The 23,022-nt window shown below is 48.3% G+C and overlaps 1 long non-coding RNA gene across 1 annotated transcript; it reads right to left on the bottom strand.

The window, feature by feature from the left end:
• Positions 1 to 1,618: 1,618 nt before the first annotated feature.
• LOC113913149 lies at positions 1,619 to 22,656 on the bottom strand. Its single transcript, XR_003517107.2, has 3 exons — positions 22,418 to 22,656; positions 3,630 to 3,762; positions 1,619 to 2,655 (listed from the first exon to the last, which is right to left on the bottom strand). It is a non-coding gene; the product is annotated as an uncharacterized LOC113913149 (long non-coding RNA).
• Between the last annotated feature and the right edge of the window lie 366 nt (positions 22,657 to 23,022).

Here is a 23,022-nt window from a genome sequence, read left to right as displayed (position 1 = left end):
TTTCCAACAGGGATGGCCCCGCAACACTGAGTGAGATGAATTTAAAGAAGGGGTCAGTGTGCTGTCCCCCCAAGCTCCTAGTAGGGAGGGACCCTTCTCTTAGCCCAAGGCAGAAGCTGGGAAGGCAATTGGTTATTGGGGACAGGATGAGGGGTACGCAGGGGAAATTGAGTTTTGGCATTGGGGGCTTGTTTTTAATCATTATGATGCTTTGTGGCTCTATGGGACTCTTCCTGGGGCAGGGTCCCAAAGCAGGTAATAATATTAATAAGGAGGATGATGAGGACCGCCACCACGTGTCAAAGGCTAACTATGGGCCAGGCACCCAGCTACACACTTTACATGCATGATCTCATTCACCCCCTCTTCACATTTGCTCTATGAACACGGGGGATTATGGAGACTCGAGAAACTAAGGTTCTAAATGGGGAAGTGACTTGCCCAAGATCACAGAGCTGGTAAGTGGCAGAGCCTGGGATGTCTGACCTCAGAGCCCACACTCTTAAAGATTATGGGATTTTCTTGAAGTCTGTCCCTTTCCCAGAAGGGAGACTGAGACCTTTAAAAAAGCAATGCGAGGGACGCCTGGGTGGCTCAGTTGGTTAAGCGACTGCCTTCGTCTCAGGTCATGATCCTGGCGTCCCGGGATCGTGTCCCACATCGGGCTCCCTGCTCAGCGGGGAGTCTGCTTCTCCCTCTGACCCTCCCCCCTCTCGTGCGCGCTCTCTCTCTCATTCTGTCTCTTTTCAAACAAATAAATAAATAAATCTTTAAAAAAAAAAAAGGCAATGCGATTAGCTTTTTTTTTTTTTGATAGAGAGAGTGTGTACATGCTTGAGCAATGGGGGGGTTGTTGTGGAGGAGGGGCAGAAGAAGAGAGAGAATCTTAAGCAGGCTCCACACCCAGTGCAGAGCCCCACGCGGGGCTCGCTCCACCCTGAGATCATGACCTGAGCAGAAATCAAGAGTCAGACTCTCAACTGACGGAGCCATCCAGGCGCCCCCAATGTGATTTAAATCACACAGGAATAGTAAACAAATATCTGACGAAAGAATAAAACCCCAATCTTGTGACTTGTGACTCAGGATTCAATCACTTGGCTGATCCTCTGTTGATGCCGGATGCCGGATGGAAGCAACGGAGAAAGCACGTGCCCATCCTGGAGTGTAAGTAGGCAGCTTTAGCTGCCCAACATCCCTCTCCACTTGTGCCTGCTACCTCCTCTACAGTCTCCATGCATGTGGTTCCACTGGGGCTCACCCCACCCTGCAGCTTCAGGGGAGGGGTATTGCCCCAGCCTGGTAATGAGAGTATATTTTCCACCAGAAGCCCTGTCCTCAGCCATATTGGAGTAGCCAGAGATAGATATATGATCCTATCGCTGTTAGAATTATCAGGAAAGACGTGTTCACTTTTCCTGGGATTACTAACTTGATAAAAATGACAGTTCTCAGTTGCAGGAAGCCATTTTCCCACCAGGAGTGGACCCACACAGAATAACCACAATATCTGACAACCTTCTTTGAGCCCCTTGATCCAGGTATGCCTGCTATACCTGCATTTATTTTTATTTTTTTATTTATTTCTTAGTTACCTAAGTTTCTATTGGCATGGCAGATGCTGCTGGTCCCCTATGGGTATCCATTTTTTCTGTCTTCCTTATCAACAGAATCCTGACTTTTTTTTTTTTTTGAGGCAGCTATGTAGCTAACTGAAATACTTGTCTAGAGTTTTTGCAGCTTTAAGTGGCCCAGTGACCCACTTTTAGGCAACGAGATGAGTGATGGTCCTTGAGGGACATCAAGGGAGAAGGCTCTTTTCCCTCTTACCCTTTTCCTGTCTGGATTGCAGATGCAGTGCTTTTCACTGGATTTCTTGTCACCTGTGAAAAATAAACCCCTTGCTTGCTTAAGCCATGGTACTCGCACTTCTGTTACATGCGGCCAAACGCAATCCTAATTGACAGGCTGTATTACAACTGAAAAACCTCTGCCTAATACGGCTCCCCCAGAACTGTCAGGGATGCGAGAAGAAACTGGAAGGATTGGGGGGGGTAGCTTTGCCTTCTCTCCTTGCTCCAAGATGATCAACTGTTTTTGTTCTCTCCTCTCTATTACCTAGCAAAGATAGCAATCTGGAAGGACCATAAATTGTAAGTAGATGGGGAAGAAAATTGGCCTTTAACAAGGACTGGCCCCAGGCAAAATTCCAAAATAGGAAAGGTAGAAAAGGCAGTGAAGAACCAGCTCTCCATCCACACCAGGTGCAAGAGTCTGCCAGCTCAGCAACCTTCAGCACAGTTCATGGGTCCCGTGTCCCAGTCTCTCAAGGACCTGTCATCTACCAGATGTTGGCCGCTTCGTTTAATTAGTCACTGCCTCCATGCCCGTGGGGGTTCATGGGTCCAGGAGTGCCAGGCCTTGGTGTAAAGGAGGAGCCTCTGATGTCCTGGCATGAGGATGGTGGAGAAGCTGGCCATCTAGAGCTGGTGACCTTCAAGTTCCATTTCAGGGTCAGATGCCAGAGCACTGGCCTGAATGCAGCATGGAACTGGTCCGCCCCAGGAGGCTCTGGGATGGAAGTGGTTGTACCGGGAGCCAAAGTGCTAGGAAGGTGGCTATTTGTCTTCAGGGATGTCTTTCCAGCTGCAGATTCTGCAAGAGGACTGAGCTCAGGTCTTAGAATCTCACAGTGAGAGAATCTTAGCATATTTACGCAAGAGAAACTTAGAACAATATTATTTTAGAATTTTAGGAGAATCAACAATAGCACCTTAGCAGTATAGAATTCTATAATATTAGAACAAGAGAATCTAAAATTCCAGCTTTATAGGAGGTTAGAACCATAGAATTTTGGAATTAGAGACATCTCCAAAAATTGAGCCCTATAAGGTCTTATGGCCCTCGATTTATAAAAATATTAGGATCAGAAAATTTAATGAATAAAATCTTAGAACTACAAACTTCTAGAACATCAAGCTAATTAACTTTAAAAAATACTAGCTTTATGGTGCCTTATGTCCCAGAAGTTTTAGAATTGTGTAAGATCAGGGAAGCACGGAATTTTAGAATATTAAATGGACTCTTAGAACGAAATATATAACATGTCAGAATTATTGAATTTTTAAACTTAGAATGACAGGCTTTTTAGAGCCCTGAGACATTAGAGTCACCTAGGATGGTAATGCTCATTCTAGGTTACCTTCTACTGGAGGTATTAGTCACTTCTCCAGTAACCCTCTGCATCATGACAAAGGGGCCTGGCACAGATTGGTTGTTCAATAGATGTAAGCAAATGAAATGGGTTTTTTTTTTTTTTAAGTGGAATCGTTAAAAGGGCGTGTGGGAGGAAATACAGTGTAAGAGAAATGGGAAGACCAACCACAGACTGGGAGAAAATATTTGCGAAAGACACATCCGATAAAGGACTGTTGTCCAAAATATACAAAGAATTCAAGACTCAACAATAAGAAAACAGGCAACCGAATTAAAAAAGAAAAAAATGGGCCAAAGACCTTAACAGACACTCACGAAAGCAGATACACAGATGGCAAATAAGCACATGAAAAGATGCTCCACATCGTATGTCATCGGGGAAATGCAGATTCAAACAAGATACTACGACATACCTATTTGAATGGCTAAAATCCAAAACACTGATGATGCCAATTGCCAGAGAGGAGGCAGAGCAGCAGACAGAAATTGTCATCCGTCGCTGGTAGGGATGCAAAATTGGACGGTCGGTGTAGCAGCTTCTACAAACTGAACATAGTGTTACACACATGAATGTTTACAGCAGCTTTCTTCATCATTGCTGAAACTTGGAAGGCACCAAGATGTCCTTCAATAGGGGACTAGATAAACAGCAACACATCTATACAGTGGAACAGTACCCAGTGACAAAAAGAAGTGATCTGTCAATCCACCAAAAGACACGAAGGAACCTTAAATGTATATTGCTTAGTGAGAGAGAAGCCCATCTGAGAAGGCTATAGGTTCTAGGATTCCATTTATATGACACCCTGGAAAAGGCAAAACAGCAGATCAGTGGTTGCCAGGGGCTCAGGGCTGGGACAGGGTGTGTAGCACAGGAAATTTTTTAGGGCAATGAAACTATTGTATATGATGCTATAATGGTGGATACATGACACTGTGCATTCATCAAAACCTTTAGAACTTTACAACACACAGAATGAACCTTAATGTATACAATGTATAAAAAACTCATTTAGGAGGCTGGGGACCCCAAGATGGATGCAGAATAGAACATAGTCGAACTGTATTATAAATGTATGGAACAACCTCGCCGTGGGAGTTTGGGGGTGGGAGGAGGGCTGACCTCAGCAACTTTGGAAACAAATGGAGTCGGTAGGGTTGAGGGCAGCAAGAACTGCACATAGACACAGGATCTAGCTGATAAAGTCGTTCCCACGGGGGTATGGTCTAGCAATTCTGAAACCACTTCCCACATCGACTGGAGCTGAACAATGAAGCAAATGGATGGCAGATGATAGGACCACTCTTCTTACTATGGGAGTGGGAGGTTTCAGATGAGCATGAGGAGGAGGCAAGAGTGATCCATGTAGTGATCTAAGGAAATCTAAATAGAGGATGGACTTAATTTAATAATAATGGATCGATATTGATTCATTAATTGTGACAAGTGTACCACACTAACGTATGATTTAAATACAAGGAGAAACAGTGAGGAGTCTTCAGGAACCCTCTATACTGTCTTTGCCCTTTTCCTGTAAATCCAAAACCCTCCTAAAATTATAAGTTTATGTTCTAAAAAAAAAAAAGAGAGAGAATGGATTTACAAATGTCCATCAACAGAGGAATCAATAAACAAACTATGATCTATCCATACAATGGAATAGTATTCCTCAATAAAGAGGAACAGGAGTGCCTGGGTGGCTCAGTCGGTTCGGCGCCTGGCTCTTTGATTTGGGCTCAGGTCATGATCTCAGGGTCGTGGGATCCAGCCCCGCACTGGACTCCGTGCTTAGTGGGGAATCCGCTCGAGGATTCTCTCTCCCTCTCCCTCTGTCCCTCCCCCTGTGTACAGGTGCTCTCTCGCTCGCTCTCTCTAAAAATAAGTAAGTAAATCTTTAAAAAACTAAAGAGGAACGAACTCTTGATACCACACTGATGAACCTCCCAAGCCTTATGCCAAGTGCAAAAAGGCAGACCAAAACAGTAGTGACCAAATGACTCCATTCATTCATACTGAACTTTAGAAAGTGTGAACTCCTCTGTAGCAAGAGCAAGCAGACCTGTGGGTGCCTGCCTGGGGCTGGGAGGGTGGAGAGAGAAGAGGGGGGAGACCTACAAGGAGGGAAACCGGGCAGGTGATGGGTCTGTTTATTACAGGTGTGGTGTGTGATATGCCAAAAGTTACTGTGCTGTACATTTTAAATGCATGCAATTGATCGTATGTCAATTACACCTCTGTTTTTAAAAGTGACTGTGTCTAAAGAGACGTATTAAGGGAATAATGGTATTTATGGCCTGAGTGTGAGGGGGAACACTCAAGGGCCCCCCCCCGGACAGTGAGGCTGGGAACCAGCGCCCCCTCCTTCCTTCCGTGAATCAACCCCCTGCTCACAGGACCTCTGGTGGTTAATTCCTCTTTCCTCCCCGGGGGAGTCCTGGGAAACCAGGCCTCATTAGTTGAAGGCCCAGCCTCATGGAACTTCATGTTTGTTAAAGATTAATGGGGTGTCTCCAGTGTGAGAGCTGAGGGGTCTTCTGGCCTCGTTTCTTCCAAATCAGCCCCCTGCCATGACTCATCATCAGTCACGGGGGAGACGGCCACCACCTGGGAGCTGGGGGAAGGAGGATGGGGAGAGCTAATGGACCTTCCCTGCAGGCCTCACGATTCTCTGTAAAGGCCACCAACTTGGAGTCCTGGTTCTTTTTTAACACAACCGAGAACTCAACCCCCGCAAAGGGGGTGTTTCCCTTCAAAGCAGTCACTTGGAAGCCCACACACCGCTCCAAGGGTCCTGCCACCTTGCAGGGCAGTGGGGAAACCTGCTCTATTGAGGGCATCCTCAGAGAGCAGGATTGTTTTTGGCACATCTTCCACTTACGTAGCAGGCCTTCCTCTGACAGCCAGATTCCATTTCTGGAAAAAGCCACAGGTCAGCAGCCGTCCTGAGGCCTGCGTCTTTTCCTTCACACCTGATCACACCTGTAATTTCTTGTTTCAGGTCTCTGAGCTCCATGAAAGCTGGGACCTTGTCTGGCTTTGTCGCCCACTGTAGTCTCGGCATCTAGCACTGCCTGGCATACAGTCGGCACTCAATAATTCTTTGCCAAATGAAATCGTGAATGGGTCATCTCTCTATACATTAGGAGAACATCCGATGACAATTCTCTCTGTGTCCTTTGCTGCCACCACTGTGGTTCACGCCTCCCTGTGTCTCTCCTGGGCACCAGAGAGAGCCCTCTCCGAGGACGCCCTGCTTCCTGCTTTGCTTCCAACCCCAACACACAGCAGCTTTTAAAACTGAAACCAGATTGTATAAATTTGCTAACTCAAAACCAACCAATGGCTTCCATGAAGCTCAGAACAAAACCCACACTCCTCTCCCTGGCCCACAGGGTCCTATGGGATGCAGCCACCTCCCACCCCCCACCATCCCTCCAACCCTGCCAGCTCCCTGCCCTCTAGGTAATCTGAGCCCCCTACAGCCCCCCAAACACACCCAGCATATTCCTGCCTCAGGGTCTTTGGTCTTACTGTTCCCTCTGCCAGGAGCTCCCTTCCCACTGATGTCTTACTTTCAGCTCATTCCCAGCTCAGGGCCCTCACACCCTCTTCCTTCTCTCTGAAACCCTCCTCCACTAGATCTTTTTTTTTTTTTAAGATTTTATTTATCTATTCATGAGAAACAGAGGAGGAGAGAGAGAGAGGGAGAGAGAGAGAGAGAGAAGCAGAGGGAGAAGCAGGCTCCCAAGGAGCAGGGAGCCCGACGCGGGACTCGATCCCAGGACCCTGGGATCATGACCTGAGCCGAAGGCAGACGCTTAACCATCTGAGCCACCCAGGCGCCCTCCTCCACTAGATCTGAGAGAAGGTGGGTGCCTCAGGTGCAAATTTAGGGGGCAGCTGCCAAAAACCTCAGGGCCCAAGATAAATAAAATTTTGAAGAAATCAAAATTAATACAAAAATCCATGATGATCCACATGTTCGTCAACGGATGGTGGGTAAACAGAATGGGGCGTATCCATACCATGGACGGAGACTCAGCCATAAGAAGGAACGCAGCGCTGACCCGTGCCACCGCGTGGATGAACCTAGAAAACATTTTGCTAAGTGAAAGAAGCCAGACCCAGAAGGACCACACGTTGAATTCGTGTGCATCTAGAACAGGCACAGTCCACAGAGACAGAAAGCAAATTCGTAGCTGCGGGGGGAGGGAGGAGGGATGGGAACGACGGCTCGGGGGGGTATGGGGTTTCTTTTGGGGGCAATGAGAATGTTCTGGAATTAGTGGTGATGGTTGCACAACACTTTGAGTGACCCCAAACCCACTGAATTGTACATTTTAGAATGGTTAAAATGGTGAGTTTCAGGTTATAGGAATCTTATTTCCATTTTAAAAAAAATCTATGGCAGAATACAGTAACATTTTAAATAAAGACCGGATCTGTGTCCGTGCCATGCTGAGCCATACTGAGCCTGCGGCAGGGGGGAAAAACCAGCCTTCCTGACTTGGGTCCCTCCACCTTCCTCAAGCCTGAACTCAGACAGCCTCTCTTCAAGGGCAACGTTGGCAACAACCCTTGCTAGTAGCACCCCCTATAAAACCCTGCTTTATTTTCTTTTTGTTGATTTATTTGCTAACCACTTTATTAGATCAGCTCCAAGGGGGCAAGAATCTCTGCTGGTCAGGTTAGTCGTAGGCATGGCTGTGTCCCCAGCACCCAGCCCTGCCTGGCACACAGCGGGCACTCGAACAGTACCTGAATGAATGAATGAATGAATGACAGCTGGAACAAGCTGCCTTCCTGGATCTTGGAGGATGGGTGGAACAGAGACCCTAAGAGAGGAGAACTCATCAGACGCCCCTCCCCCACGCCCCAGATTCCCAGAGCCTGTGGGCTTCTGGTCGGAGATGTTGCCAGAGGCACACACACCCCGGCAAACTAGAGATCTCCCCACAGATCTTCTTGGGACTTACTCGGTGCTGGGAGAAGGGTCTCCATGGGGGAGGATGCAGAACTGTCAGTGGGGCTGGTGAAGGACAAACTTTACTCTGGGGGCCCCAGCCCAGGCAGAGAAATGGGGGAATTAGTGGTGTTTGCTGAGTAAACATTGCCGGGTGGGGAGAAGCCACCAGCAGAGTGTTTAACACACATCTTGTATTTGCTGGCAAATATCCCCAGCCTGCCAGGCCCCTGGGACCCGGGATGCTGGTGCAAAGAGAATGGGGCGGGGGAGGGACTAAAGGGGGCTGCAGGGAGGGAGGGAGTAAAGGGGTCTCCACAGAGCCTCACCCTGGAGCTAGGAGGACACCAGTGCCTAACCTGAAGACCTGCCAGGGAGAGTCCACTCTTCACCCCTGCCCCATCCAAACCAGCCCAAGGTCTGCATAGCATCAGAGGGTGAGACAGGGTCCTTCAAAGCTAAACTTTATTTTCATGCTGGGTGACGATGAACAGCTTTCATGATGTCTCTGAGCCTCCACATCATCATATAAATCATCAAACAGCTAATATTTCTAGAGTGTGTACTCTGAGTTCTAGTTTCTCTGTGCCTAAGTTTCCCCATCTGTAAAATGGGGACAATAAGATGCCACCCTAATTTGGGGGGGGTTATTTCTTAAAAAGTTTCAAACCTATTGAAAAGCTGCAAGGATAATAAATCCATGGACACTTATATACTCTTTATATTCCCCAAATGTTAGTATTTTAACATATTTGCTTTCTCTGCATCCTTCCATCCACCCATCCATCCATCCACCCAACCATCCATCATCTACCTTTCTTTTCTTTGTTGAACCACCTGCCATTTCACCCCTTAGTACTTCAGCGTGGAGTTTCCAAGAACGAGGACCACAACCTCACCACCACAGAACGATCAAATTCAAGAACTTTGACATTGCTACGTTTCTGTTCTTGAACACACCTTGCACGTTTTTGTGAGAAGTAACTGAGCTCATATTCTTAAGCACTGAGAACAGGGCCAAGCACAGAGTAAGTGCTCAGTAAACAGTATCAATCTTTAAATTGGTGATGTCTTGCTGGGCGTAATTGTGGCTGCTATCAGTTTGAGCAGAAGGATCATTACCATCACCCCCAGTGACACAGGGCTTCCCAGAGACCCCTCCTCCTCAGGCCCCACATTTTTGCTGTGCCCTGGGGTGTAGGCCACAGTCAGGGCACCAGGGGGCTACAAATGGAGTCCCGACCAGGAGAGGGGGCTTTCAGGAGCCCACGATTTGGCTTTTCAGGGACCATGGGGCTCTATGTGCCCAAGACATGAAACACCCCTTGAACAGAAGAGAATACCACAGTCCCACGGGAACTCCTACTAAGTTTACAACAGAACCACCCACGTTCCTGGGGTTCCTCCTCCTCCAGCCCCCTCACCTGAAAGAAGGACCCAGCCCAGGGCCGCAGGTGCCTAGAATTGTTCCCACTGTATGCCTTCACCATATCAACCCCCAGGCATGTGCCCAGCTCCACCATTTTTCATTCCCTTTGCCTGCTTTCATTAAGCCTCTGACCCATTTCCTTTCATTCATACATTCCTTCAACAAAACATTTCTTGAGTACCTACTATGTGCCAGGCCTGTGCCAGGCCTGTGCTAGGCAGTGACCGTGGCCAGCCCTGCCCTCAAGGACTTACAGGCCAGCCAGGAAGCACACCCGCCAAGAGAGAATCATAACTAAATTTGACAAGTCGTGGGGGGCAGACAATTGGAGAGGGGCAGAGGGGATGTGGTGTGGGTGCATTTAGTGTCTCCCACACTGACCTGGGTGCTTCAACTCCCCGCATCATAAACAATCTGTGATGACCGTCCTCATGAGTGTCCCATTATGGACAGTTTGTGGGGTTTACCTGGCCTCTATGCCCAGGAACGGAATTCCTGGGTCATGGAGCATTTGTATATTGAATTTGACTGAGTCATGCCAGATGCCGTATGCACTTGGGTCCCTCACATCCTCACCAACACTCCGTATTACTCGGCTCTCTAATGTGTGTGGGTATGATCAGCAGCAAACCCTAACTCTACAATCAAGTTTTTATATTGAACTTTATCAGCTAATTTAGCAACAACCCAGGGATTACAGGGCAGAAATCTTGTTAGAATAGGAGAGGTTCAAGAGAGAAACCCGGTGCCCCCCAAAATGGAGTTTTGCAGAGCGACCCCATCAGTAGAAAAATGCAGGGACCCAGTGAGTGTGAATCACCACATCTGCGCCTGAACTGGGGCGGGGCGGGGGGTCCTCTGCTTTGCCCACGGAGGGAGGAATGCCTGCAATTGAGCCTGTAACCTCTCCCTCTCCCAAGGGGCTGGCACAAAATGGCATTGGGGTTTGCTGGTGAATGAGTCCATAGACATTTGATGCAACCACAGTCTTGTGATCTAAGAAAAACACAGAGCTCCAGATAACGGAATGAAGACAATGTCACTTTCCTAAACTGAGAATAGTCTCCCAGTGTTGCCTGGGAGGTTTTTTTTTTTTTTTCCCCAGGGAGAGGACTGGGAAACCATCCATTGATTTCCTTTTATCACAAACTGATAGATTTGCTGACTGACATCGAGTAGCACAGACAACCACCCATGAGTGGGAAGAGGGCTCTGAGCAAACGGAGGGTGTTCTCTGGGCAGTAAGGTGCTCCAGCTGGCTCCTCCAAACTCACGGGAATTTGGAAAGCCAGGTGCTCAACACAGCCTCTGTTAAAAAGTCCCTTCAGTTAACTTACGATTACATAACTCCCGTTAAAAACAAAGGTAACACAGACACAAAACTCACAGCTTCCTGATTACTTTGCTACATTTTACTATCATCTATGCTCTTGAGGTTATTTACATAGATTGTATCTGTGTGGTGGAAATAGGGACAATGGTGTGTTACTGGGTATCTCCTCCCACCTCTGTGCTGGCCCATGTCAGGTGGGAGTCTTTACACCATGGAAATTGACAAGGTCTAGAAATCAGAAAGAAATTTTTTTCTTTCTTTTCCTTTTTCTTTTCTTTTCTCCCTTCCTTTCTTCCTTGAGAGCCAGTCTTTAGGCATTTACCAGCACAGGGTTGCCTAAACCCCTCATGGTGGCTAGAGACACATGGTTTTTGCTGTGTGTGTGTCTGGAAGCAGGAAGGGCAAATATTCCTTGCTTTCTTGGGGGTGGGGCGGGGCGCAGGCGGAGAATGACATGCCTTGCTCAGGTCCCATACCAACCAGGAGGGAGAAGCGATCCATACTGGCTCCCCAGCCATCCATCCATCCTTCTCCTCCCCCAGCCCAGCCTTTGGGCGAAGAAAGGCCAGACATTATCCCTGCTGAATGTCTTCTCCTAACCGCCATCTAACTGCCCTGTGTCTCGCTGGCTGCAGTTAGCCGCTCGAGAATGAGGCGGTGTGTTTCCGTCCTGAGAATGACTCCCCATAATTGGGGCTCCTACTTGCTATTTCTCTGCCTCCTATTTTGCCCGAAAAATGCCTGGCGGTAATTGCCCATCCTCTGGCATGGAGAGGGAGCCAGCCCTTCTGCTGCTCAGACTCCCAATTGGGCTATTACGCCCGGCCCACTTTCTCTTAAATGGCCCTGTGTCGCTATGTTCGACATTTTGAAGAGGGACTCATCTTTCTCACCTCTCAGGAAGAAGATAGGAAAGCTCACTTTCTCTTTCTAGAGGAGAGGCAGTGAGATTGCTTCTCATTCAGGTCCCCGGTTTTTTATTCCTCAGTGAAAAGCCAAGCTCCCTGTTGTTCCCATTTCATAGATGGGGAAAGCAAGGCTGGTTACTGACGGCACAACTCAACCCCATGATGAAAATGGGAGGCAAGGCAGAGCCGTTTTCAGATAATAGCGGGCACCTCAACATGCTTACCTTGAAGCCCTTCTCACGTTATTAAAAGAAAACAACAACAACAACAACAACAACTGAAAGCACAACACAGAATCGGTTTTGCTGTGACAATTTTTGAAAGGACTTTTCACATTTTCCTTTTACAATTTGGTTATAAGGAACTCACCAAATCGATAGCTGGCTAAGATTGCCTGGCCATCCTCAGGCAAGCTTGGGAATTCCTTGCACAGTGAGGAAAAAATCTGAACGACAACTAAAGGGGATGTTGTTGGAAAATATAACTATGTGATCACCACTATTCTTGAAAGAGAAAGACAGAATTTAAGCAGATGGTCAGTCTTTTGGGAGGGAGGGGATCAGAATCAGGAAGGGAGCGTCAGTTCGTGAGAGTTACCAGCAATGTACCGGACTTGGGTGGTCCTCAGGTGTTCACTATATTATGGGGGAGGAGGGAAGCACGGTTGGGGGGGGACAGGTCATGCACGGAAAGAAAAAGAAAGCCTGCCCCCACGAACCTTTTTCATATGCAATGAAATTTCTTATGAATGTCCAATTGAGCCATTAGCACAGCTGACCGAAAATACACTGAGCACACTTAAAATTCTGCTTCCATTCATTTTGAATTGGGAGTTTCCTTTCTTTATCTTGCGGCCGCCCATTTTCTTCCAGGTCTCCCCACATTTTGGGGGAAGCTGAAAAGCTCCAACAAGGGCCCAGGCTCTGCCTCTGCTGAGCTGCTCTGCTGGGACGGGCTGGGATGACCCGGAGAGGTCTCAGGGATTTTCGGGATTTCCCAGGGAGGCGGGAGGCTTGGTGTCCTCCCCCTGCGCGGAGTCTCTCCGGGAAGCCTCCGGCTGCTTTCAGAAATGCTGACCAAGCCCATGCCAGGCCTCAGATGTCTCCATTGACCCTGTCACGCTCACACAGACACGCGCTCACACACACTCTCCTGCCCCGACACACGTGCGGGCACCCACGCCTGTCCTTGCCATCCGAGGCGCCGCCGCAGGCGGGGGGGGGGGGGGGGGGGGGGGGCAGGGTGCCATCGGAAGCCAGGGCTCCACCCCCAGGCCCGGCTTGGGGGTCGGGGCAGCGTCGGGGGGGTGGGGGGGGTGGGGGGGGTGGGGGGGTGGGGGGGTGTCTAGTCCCGGAGGAGCCCACTCTCCCCTCCTCCTTCCCCTGCCTCTCCCCACCCCCTCCCCCTCCCCCAGGGTCTCTGCAGCCTCACTTGATGGTGAAAGAAATAGTTGGCGATGATGTTAGGTCTTTGTTGGGGCGGCCGAGGACGCAACATGAAAGGTCTGAGAAAGTGAAATGGGGTGTGTGTGGGGTGGGGGCGAGGTTAGCGAGGGGAAGAGGACGGATTCTCCGTATCTAAAAGGGAATTAAAGTGCTTTTACTGGAGTGAAGAAATCAGCTGAAGAATGGCCCCGGAACAAAAGCAGAAAGACTGTGGACAAGCCCCGCTGAATAGGGCCCGATCCCCTTAAGTTTGTAAGCCCCCCTCCCCCGCCCCTTAAGCCTTCCTTACTTACTTCTGCCGAGAACAAATGCCAAGGAGGAAAACACGGCCGGGGGAGGGGAAGGGGGGATGGCAAAACCAGGGGAGAAAAACCCTAAAATAAAAGGTAATCCCTCCGGCACTTTGCCCTCCTAGTGCCTACCAGGGATCTGATTAAAGGTCCCAGATGAAGCCATTCGGCTATTCACATGCAAGGAGCGGGATTTACAAGAAGAGAGAGAGGGAAGAATAGGCGGAGAGGAGAAAAGGGGAATTATTTGTGTCCCTTAATGCTTGTTAAGTACTCCTCTTTGCTGCACACCAGACAAGACAAGGCTCAGAACTTGCAGAGAAATCTTGGGCAACCCACCCCTGCCCCTGCAGCCTCCCCCCAGCCTGAGGCCAGACTCCCCTACACACGTATGCGCACACACACACACACACGCACGCTCGCAGGCACACACACATGCACGCACGCACACACACATGCACGCACGCGGGCACACGCATGCACGCACACACACACACATGCACGCACGCACGCAGGCGCACACAGACATGAGCACAGCCACTGGGCCAAGCCAGACTCACTAAAAGAGTAGCAATTAACCTCCTGTCCCTGGCTGACAGTGATCTAATCAAACCAGCCCTCCCTGATTCCTGCTCTGTGCCCAGAGCCAGAGGCCTAGGCTGCAACCCTCGTGGGCCTGGGACGGGGCGGGTGGGGAAACAAGAACCAGCCGTGAGGAGGGAGGAGTCCTGAGGGACAGTTGAGGCTTCCTAGTGAGACTCAAGCTGGTTGAGTTTCCTGCCCTCGGCCCTCCTTCTCCGCAGAACACTTGGTCTCCCAATAGTTGGTCAGAGATCCTGCCCCAGGACCTTTGCTCTTACAGAAAGCTCTGCCTGGAATGCTTCCTACCCTCTTGGCAGAGCTAACTGGCAGCTCAGACTGGGGGGAGCTATCCCTAACTGAGCCACCTTCTTTCCAGAACACCTCACATTTCCTTGTTTTGGGCTCTCACAAGACCTTATAACTGGGTAAATACACATTTATGTCTTGGTGCATTTGATCAACATCTGTCTCCCCTACTAGAGTATCAGCCATGTGAAGGTAGGGACAGTGGCTGCTTCTGCCCACCATGGGACCCCAGGGCCTGGTTCAGGTCTTGGCGTGAGAAGCTGCTCTGGGGGTTCTTGCTGAATGAAGGAATAAATGGATACATGGGAGAATGAATGAATGACCAGGGACAAGGTCAGCACAGGGCTGACTTCTCCACTAGGCACGGCATAAACAGTTCTTGGGGGCCACAAAATTTTTCATGTTAATTTCTCTTAAGATCAAAAGGAGAAATGAATGTAATAATAATGTGTGTGGAGTTAAAAATCCAGCCCGGGTTATATTTGTCTTTATACCAACACAGTCAGAAAATGTAATTTTATTTATTTATTTATTTTAGTGGATGAAAGTCATAGTGCAGCTCTGGGTCACCGAGACCAATTAAGCAAAGGCAGAGGCACTGGAACTCTAGGGTCCTCTTTCTACCATGGGGGAGGGGGCGGACTATTCTAGATCACAGGAATATTTTTCATTCATTTATTTACTCATTCAACAAACATTAGGTATCCACCATGTGCCAGGCACTGTCCTAGGCTCTGGGGACACAACAGTGAGCACACCAGACAAAAAGCCACATCTTGCTGGAGCTCACCATCTGGTGAGAGGGGCAGGTATTGGACAAATGAGCACACGAGAAAGACAGAGCCACAAGCCGGAGTAAGTGTGTGGAAGGTTCTGTGACCCAAGTAAGCCCAGGGATTTGCCAAGTGAGGGGAGAGAGAAAGCTGGTCACCTTCCCAGTGCCTGAAGGACCCTCCCTCGCTGGGCCAGCAAAGGCACCCAAGGAGATGCCCACTGTCTTCCACTAACTCTCCTGGCCTAGGAAGGCCACCCACATGGTCACGTCTTTGAGAAAAATTGGCATCTTTGGAAGAAGTGTTCCAAAGAAAGAGCGCTTGGCTCTGGCCAATTCCTACAATGTGCATATGTGTTATTACTGCTGTGTAGGTGACCGTGATCAGTGTTAAACCGGGTTTGTGTGTCTGTGTTGTTATGAATTCTGTGAAAACAATGTGGTTCCCATTAACGATTTATTTCAGGGAGCATGGCGCCATTTTTTTTTTTCCAGAACCAAGTCAAGACAGAGCCACTAAAAATCAGGATTCCATTTTAGACCCGCTCAATTTATGACAAAGGCAAGTTTATATGGTAATAAAATAGATGTGGGGAGAGAAGAGAGAGAGGGAGGGGGGAAGGAAGCAAGAGAGGGAGAGACAGACAGACAGGAGGGAGAGACAGACAGACAGGAGGGAGGGAGGGAGAGACAGGAGGCAGGGAAGGAGGGAGTATAAGAGGCATTTCTCGATGTATCAAGATGTCAGAATTGGCACTGGTTCTTAAAGTAATACGTTTCTTATTACAAAACCAATTCATGGTCATTATAGAAAATGGGAAAATCCAGGGGAGTGGGGGAGGGGAGGAAATTCCTAGAAAGCTTTCTAAATCACACTATCCAGAGAAGCCAGATATTAACCTTTTAGTATATTTCCTTCCAGTCTTTTTTTCCCCCTGCAGACATATCCAAGTTTTACCTTATTCTTATACGATCTTGGACCCTGCTTTCTTCACTTCGTGTAAAAAAAAAAGAGTCTTTATGTAAAACTTACTTTATCTTATTTCGTAGCTCTTCTTAAACAATATTTTTGAATTTGTAGTGATATATTTTATTGATTCTAAGTACAGAAAAGCACAAAAAAATATTTCCAGTCCCATTCTCTAGAGTGAATCATTAGTCACTATTTATTGCATTGCAAGCCTGTATTTTGCCTGTGTGTGTATACATTTTACAAGTCCTTATTCATATGTAAAGTTCTGTATCTTTTACTCTTTCACATTCAGTGGCTGTAAAGCATCCATCCTAACCAGGGGTGCCTGGCTGGCTCTGTCAGAAGAGCACTCTTGATCTCCAGGTGGTAAGTTCAAGCCCCATGTTGGGTGTAGAGATTACTTAAATAAATAGAAGTTAAAAAAAAAAAAAAAAGCATTCCATGCTAACCAGACCTCCACTGAAAACTATTTAGATCATTTCTGGTGTTTTAAAACCATGAATAATAAAATGAAAATCTTTCTATAGATGGTATCGTCTGCATTTCAAATTCTTTCCTTGGGGTAGATTCCTAAACGGTAACAAAGCAATCCACATCCCAAACCTCCACTTGGCAGCCAAGTGCATTGTACTGGGAGAGTTGTTGTATGTGTCAGCGTGGGCTGGGTTAGGCCAGAGTAACAAACAATCCCAAAAGCTCACATCTCACAGTGGGTCAGCAAGGAGGCTTTGACCCTTTGTATTAACTTGAGATCCCAGCTTGAAGGAGTCACCATCTGGACCCAACATTCCCTGATTGCAAAGGCAAACATTCATAAAGACTCAGCCTACATGTGATGCTGTGGGTTTTTTTTTTTTTTTAACCAGAAACCAGGAGGAGGGTGATGAGTGTGACATTGGCCAAAACAAGTCACATGGCCACACCCTCCTTCAAGTGGCCGGAGGAGCACATTCCTGCCATGTGCCCAGAAATCAGAGAACCACATGTTTGGAAACAGCCCTAATGACCACCACAGACTCCCAAACTTCTGATGGTGCATAGACAGAAACTTCCAGAATTGAAATGATGTCCCTGAAAGCTGTCCCCAGTTCACCGGTGCTCCAGACAATGTTCTAGATGAGCCTTCCCTCGATGGCCAATGGGTCTGTTTTAGCACCCCTGCTGAGAACGGGTCCCTCATTGTCAATTCAAAACAGAGTCTCTGGATGTCAAAACACCAGAAGAACTGGCCTGAGTGTTCTCTTATCAGGTTTCTTAGTCCTCAAACAGCTTTTATTTCTTGTATTTGTCTGTATTTCTAATGATTCTGTATTTCTGCATTTTCTTCAAGCGCTCTTTTTTACTTTTTTTACCATTTCATTTCCGCTTTCCTATTAGAAATAGTCAATCTCATGTATTTATATTTTCTATGCGTTCACTCATTTGTCACTATTTTATATTCATTATAGAACTCACACTCAGTTAAGCACACTCACATTAAGTGTCTAGCGCAGTGAATTCTAATCAACATACACACCCACGTAACCACCACCCGATCAAGATGTAAAACCTTCCAGCTCCCACAAGACCCCTTGCACTTCTTTTTTTTTTAAGATTTTATTTATTTACTTAAGAGAGAGGGTGTGTGCGCCAGAGTGGGGGAGGGGCAGAGAGAGAGGGAGAGGCAGACACCCCGCTGAGCGCAGAGCCTGACAAGGGGCTAGAATCAAGGCTCAATCCCAGAACTCTGAGATCATGACCTGAGCCGAAGTCAGACACTTAGCTGACTGAGCCACCCAGGCGCCCCCCTGCTCGCATTTCTTCTCTGTCAGTAGCCCCATGCCCAGAGGCACCCCAGCTGATAAGGCCACTATTCTGACTTCTGTGTTACCATCTAGCTGTTTGGTCTATTCTTCACGTAAGTGAACTCACAGAGTACATACTCATTTGAGTCAGGCTTTTTTTCACTCAAAATAGTGTCTGCCAAGATTCTTTAAAAGTCTGAGTACGCATGTGTGTGCAGTTATCCTCTTCAAATCATATTCAAACCTTAATCCTTTCCCTCAACCTCACGTCCAAGGGGTTTACCTCTGACACCTTCTCCCCGCCTCCACTGCACCCCCAGACCAAGCCACATCACTGATCGCCTGGACTCTTGCGGTAGCTTCCTCTCTGCTCTCCCCACCTCCCCTCTGCCCACCCACCACCATTCTCTTTTCAGAGAAGCAGCCAAGTCAACCTTTCACACATAAATCCAATCAAGTCATCCTCTAACCTGCAGGTTTTCATTGGCTCCCTGCTGCCACCACATCCTGGCCCCAAGGTCCTGTGGCTCTGGCCCCTGCTGACCCTTCCAGACTCAGTCACACACCTGGCCCTTGCTCCCTCATCCCCATCACACCAGCTTATCTGTGCCCTCTGCCTACAAGGCTAGTCACCCAGATGACTCCTCCTACTAATCACAGCTGAAACATTACCTGGTGAAGCCTTCCGGAACACACACATACCTGCACACACACCCCACCCCTCGTTTCCGATCTCTGTAGGTTTCCCTCCTACGTTTATCACAGTCAATAGCGCTATACCTGTGTGAATATCTTATTAACATCTCCCCCGCTAGATCATACACTTCCAAAGGCAGAGTCTGGCTTTTTTGTTCCCAGCCACATCCCAGAACTTCCTGCAGGCTTGATGAACCGTAGGTGCTCACAAAATATTTGTACAAAGCATGAATGAACAAATGCTCCATTGTCCCCAAACTTGGTGCTTAACCCCTTTCTAGTTGCATAGTCTCGGCAAAGCATCTCACTAACAGCATCATGCCACCGCTCTGGTCTCTGTCTGCCCTTGATTTATTAGATTCAAAGTCCTCATTCATTTTCAGATTAGCATGAGGTCCCCATGCATGTGACATGGGACACCCCGTAACCTCCAGGCAAGTCATAAGACTTCTCTCTGGGTCTCATTATCTTCACCTGAAAAATGGGGCCAAAACCCTCACTTCACTTACTTGGGAAAAAATAAATAAATAACTTGGATCCCAAGGCAGGGAAGAAGAATGACAAGAAAGACCATGAGCATTAGGAGTCGGGCAGACCTGAGTTCAAATCCCAGCCCCGTCACTTAGCAGCTGTGTGATCTGGGGCAAGTGATCTCATCTCTCTGAGTCTTTGGGTACTTATCTGTAAAACAGGCAGATTAAGAGTGCCTGAATATTAGTAATAATATACGTAAAATGCCAAGTACATATAGCGAAGATGTGACAAATCAGTAACTGCGAATGTTAAAACATAATTCAAGGAGGAAAAATAGTCTCAGGATGGCCCATCTGAGCTTGGATATCTGTGATGAAAATGTTAGGAGCTGTATTTTATTGAGCATTGCCAGCATCTGCATACACTGTCGATGCACTGTGTGTCTATGTACCGTGTGCTTTGCGTATATTCTCCTAGGGACGGGCTTGAGTTAAATCAATTAATATTTAATGAGAACTGACCAGGTGCCAGGCACCGGGCTGGGTTCTGAGGCTAAAGCAGTGAGCAAGCCAGACAGGGCTCCCCCCCCGTCCCTGCCGCCCTTGTAAGTTCACAACTAGTAATCCCCATATTCAGGAACAACTTGAGTTTAGCCATTCCCAACGTACGGACTTCAGGCCACTTCTCCCACCCGCCCCCCAACCCCCTGGCTCATCAAAACGCACACCTCCGTGCAACACACAGTATGTTGGGCTTTGAAATACCTATTTTAGGAATAGTCAGATGCGGACAGGGATCGATGTTCAGGACCCCTCAACTCTACTGCCCTGCAAGATCTTTAGCAAAGAGGAGGGAAAAACGAAACAGGAATTTGGAGGAGACAATTTGGCACATGAAATGGAGGTGCCTTCCCCACAGACCAAGGAGACACACACACACACACACGCAGAGACACACACATACGTGCGCACACATGCACACGCGCACGCACGCACACACACACCCCTACCTCAATTATACCTCAGGAAGCAGAGTTAATGGAAGCTAGATTGATTCAAAGATAACAATTAGGGAACAATTTTAATCCCCGCTGTGATTGAGACACACAGTTTATTTTTAATTTGTGTCCATGATAAAAAATAATAATTAAAAGGGCTGGCAAATTGCAGCTTTTGCTGCGAAATTAGATTGACAGTGCCCACCTTCACCCCTTCACGAATGAGGTCGGCTCTCCCGCCTTCCTTGCCTTCTACCCACACATCCCCATCACGGCTTGCTCCCGCGCTGAAGCCACAGACCCCATTTTAAATATAGAGACTCATTAATTAAAGGAGATGGAAGTGAACTTTCTTTAGCATCTACTATGTGCCAGGAGTGATGCCAAATACATTACATAGATTATTTCACTTAACCCTCACAGCAGCCTGTGAGAAGGGGAACCCCGGTTTCCTCTCCTTTTACAGAGGAAAATTTGCAGAAACAGACTCACAGCTAACTACGTGCGGAAGGTCACACAGGTCATAGAGGACAGGGCTGGGTCTGCTCCAAAATCTGTTTGGCAAGACCCACGGCTCACACTGCCCTTTCCTGGGGGGTGGATATTATGTGCTCGTCCTCCTTGACAAAGGCACTGCCTCCCCCACAACAGAATACGCCCCCCCCTTTCTAGCCAGCTTCTATTTCAACTCCAAGTGTGGAGTCTGACACAAAAGAGCCAGAGGGAGTCTTCCGGATTCATGCTCTTAGTCTGTGGCTGATTCCCTGAGATGGTGAGTCAGTCAGTTATTATGAGATCGTCCAGGGGAGAAGGAAGGGAAAAAGAAGTGGAAGGAGAAGGAAGGAGGAAGAGAAAGCAGAAGACGAGTATTGAGAAGAGAAGGGAAGGGGAAAGGGGGGGGAGGCAGGGAGGGGAGTGTGAAGGGGCGAGGGAGGGAGAGGGGAAAAACCAGAAAGAGAGAAGAAGGGAGGAATCTGGAACAGGAGGAAGGAAGGCAGCCCCATCCAGTCTGCTGGGTTTCCAGCCTCTCTTCTTTGGCACATTCCCCCGGTCCTGCATGTTCTGCCTGCCTGGCTCAGAACCTCCCTCCTCCACGAAGTCCTCCAGAAAGTTACTACCTAACGGAAAACAGCTCTCTTCCCGGATTTCCCATGGCATTTGGTATCTTACATCTGGCGCTTTATACCTGGTGCCGTGGTGATTTGTGCACCTGTGCAGCCCCCTCCCCCCCCCGCCCCCACACAACACCACTAGCCTGGGAGCTCTCCAAAGCTCAGGACCCATCTTTACACGCTCCCGGGGTGCCCAGCACTGGTGCCTTGTGCTATTCCCTAGGGGCCCTTTTCTTTCTTCCTGGCACCTTCCTCCTTAGGCCATCTCTCCTCTGATCAAACTGTTTTCTTGAAAGGGATTGGAGAAGGCAGAGAACTAATTAATAATAGGATCAGGGCGCCTGGGTGTTTCAGTCGGTTAAGCGTCAGGCTCTTGATTTCAGCTCAGGTCATGATCTCAGGGTCCCGGAATCTAGCCTGGGCAATGGGCTCCTCACTCCTTGTCCCTCTCCCTCTGCCCCGCCCCCACCCACCTGCCCATGCTCTCTCTCTCAAATAAATAAATCTTAAAATAATGATAGTGTAGAGAGAAATCATGCTGGTGTCTGCATTAATAATAATAGCCCTAGGTGTTGAGAGCTCCTAGCGGAGCTGTAAGAAGCCACGTGACTTCACGGTTAAGTGTGGGCTCTGCTATCAGGCCACGGGGTTGCAAACCCCAGCTCTGCCACTTGCCGGCTATGTGTCCTTAGCCAATTCTAGAACCTTTCTCCGTCTCGGCTCCTTACCGGTCACTGGGCTATTGAGAGTGTGGAGTGAGACGATGCATTTATAGCGTGCAAGACAGAGCCAGGCATATAGCAAGTCCTCAATAAAAGGCAGTTGCTATTATCATTATTATTCCTCAGGACTATTAACTCTGTTTCCGGAACAATAGCAGTAACTGTCTCTTATTGAGTGTTTCCTGTGCCATGTTCTGAGATTTTTTTCATCTTCAGAACCTGACTATTATTCATCCCTTTGACAAATGTTCCCAGCCAGTCAGTGACAGAGCTAGAATAAATCCCAGACACTGGAAAAGGATCAGGGTTCTTGTTCCGAGAGATGAGAAAGAGGAATGCCACCTGGGGAGGCAGGGGAACGGACAAGATGACCCCGGGAGATCCCTAGAAACCCTGGGATTGAGTGTAGCTCACCTTAGAAGGTCCACTTGCCCTGGCCTGTCGGAGTCTCCCTGATACTGGAGAACCAAAAGTCCCTCCCAGATCCTCAAAACCAGACCTGGGTGGGGCCAGAGGGCCCACAGCATCCCTTAGAAAGTAGCAACTTCATCCATGAATTCTGCCAACTAGGTAATTCAGAATCAGAGTACTGGTTTCAGTAACTTGCTGAGATTCCTCAAGTCCTGGTCCTAGAACCAGGCCCTGTCCCAGCCTCCGCCAACCACGGAAGGGTCTGCTCTGAATTCCATCCCCCTTAATGGGGTTCCCTAGGCAACTGAGGGCATCAGAGGCTCTGTGTGTTCTCCGGAGCCTCAGCTTCGAAGTGGCACCAGATGCCTCCTGAAACAAGGCAAAAGTCTCCCCATTCAAACCCTCATGAAGAAGTCTCCGTGTATAAATGAAGTAGACGTTTGCCTCCTATGTCTGATTCTACGGGCGTAGGATTTAGGACTTTAGGACCCCCCAAAAATTCCCTTCCAGCTTCACCAAGCTAACATTCCTTTACTAGGAAACCAAGGTCAAGTTTAGGAGGCCAAAGATCAGGCTGGTCTTGTGGCAGCTCTAAGGTGTGAATGACT

Source organism: Zalophus californianus, chromosome 14, assembly GCF_009762305.2.
Source record: "Zalophus californianus isolate mZalCal1 chromosome 14, mZalCal1.pri.v2, whole genome shotgun sequence".
Classification (NCBI taxonomy): Eukaryota; Metazoa; Chordata; class Mammalia; order Carnivora; family Otariidae; genus Zalophus; species Zalophus californianus.
The sequence above is the reverse complement of the archived record's forward strand: the minus strand, read 5'-3'. Positions and strand labels throughout refer to the sequence as shown.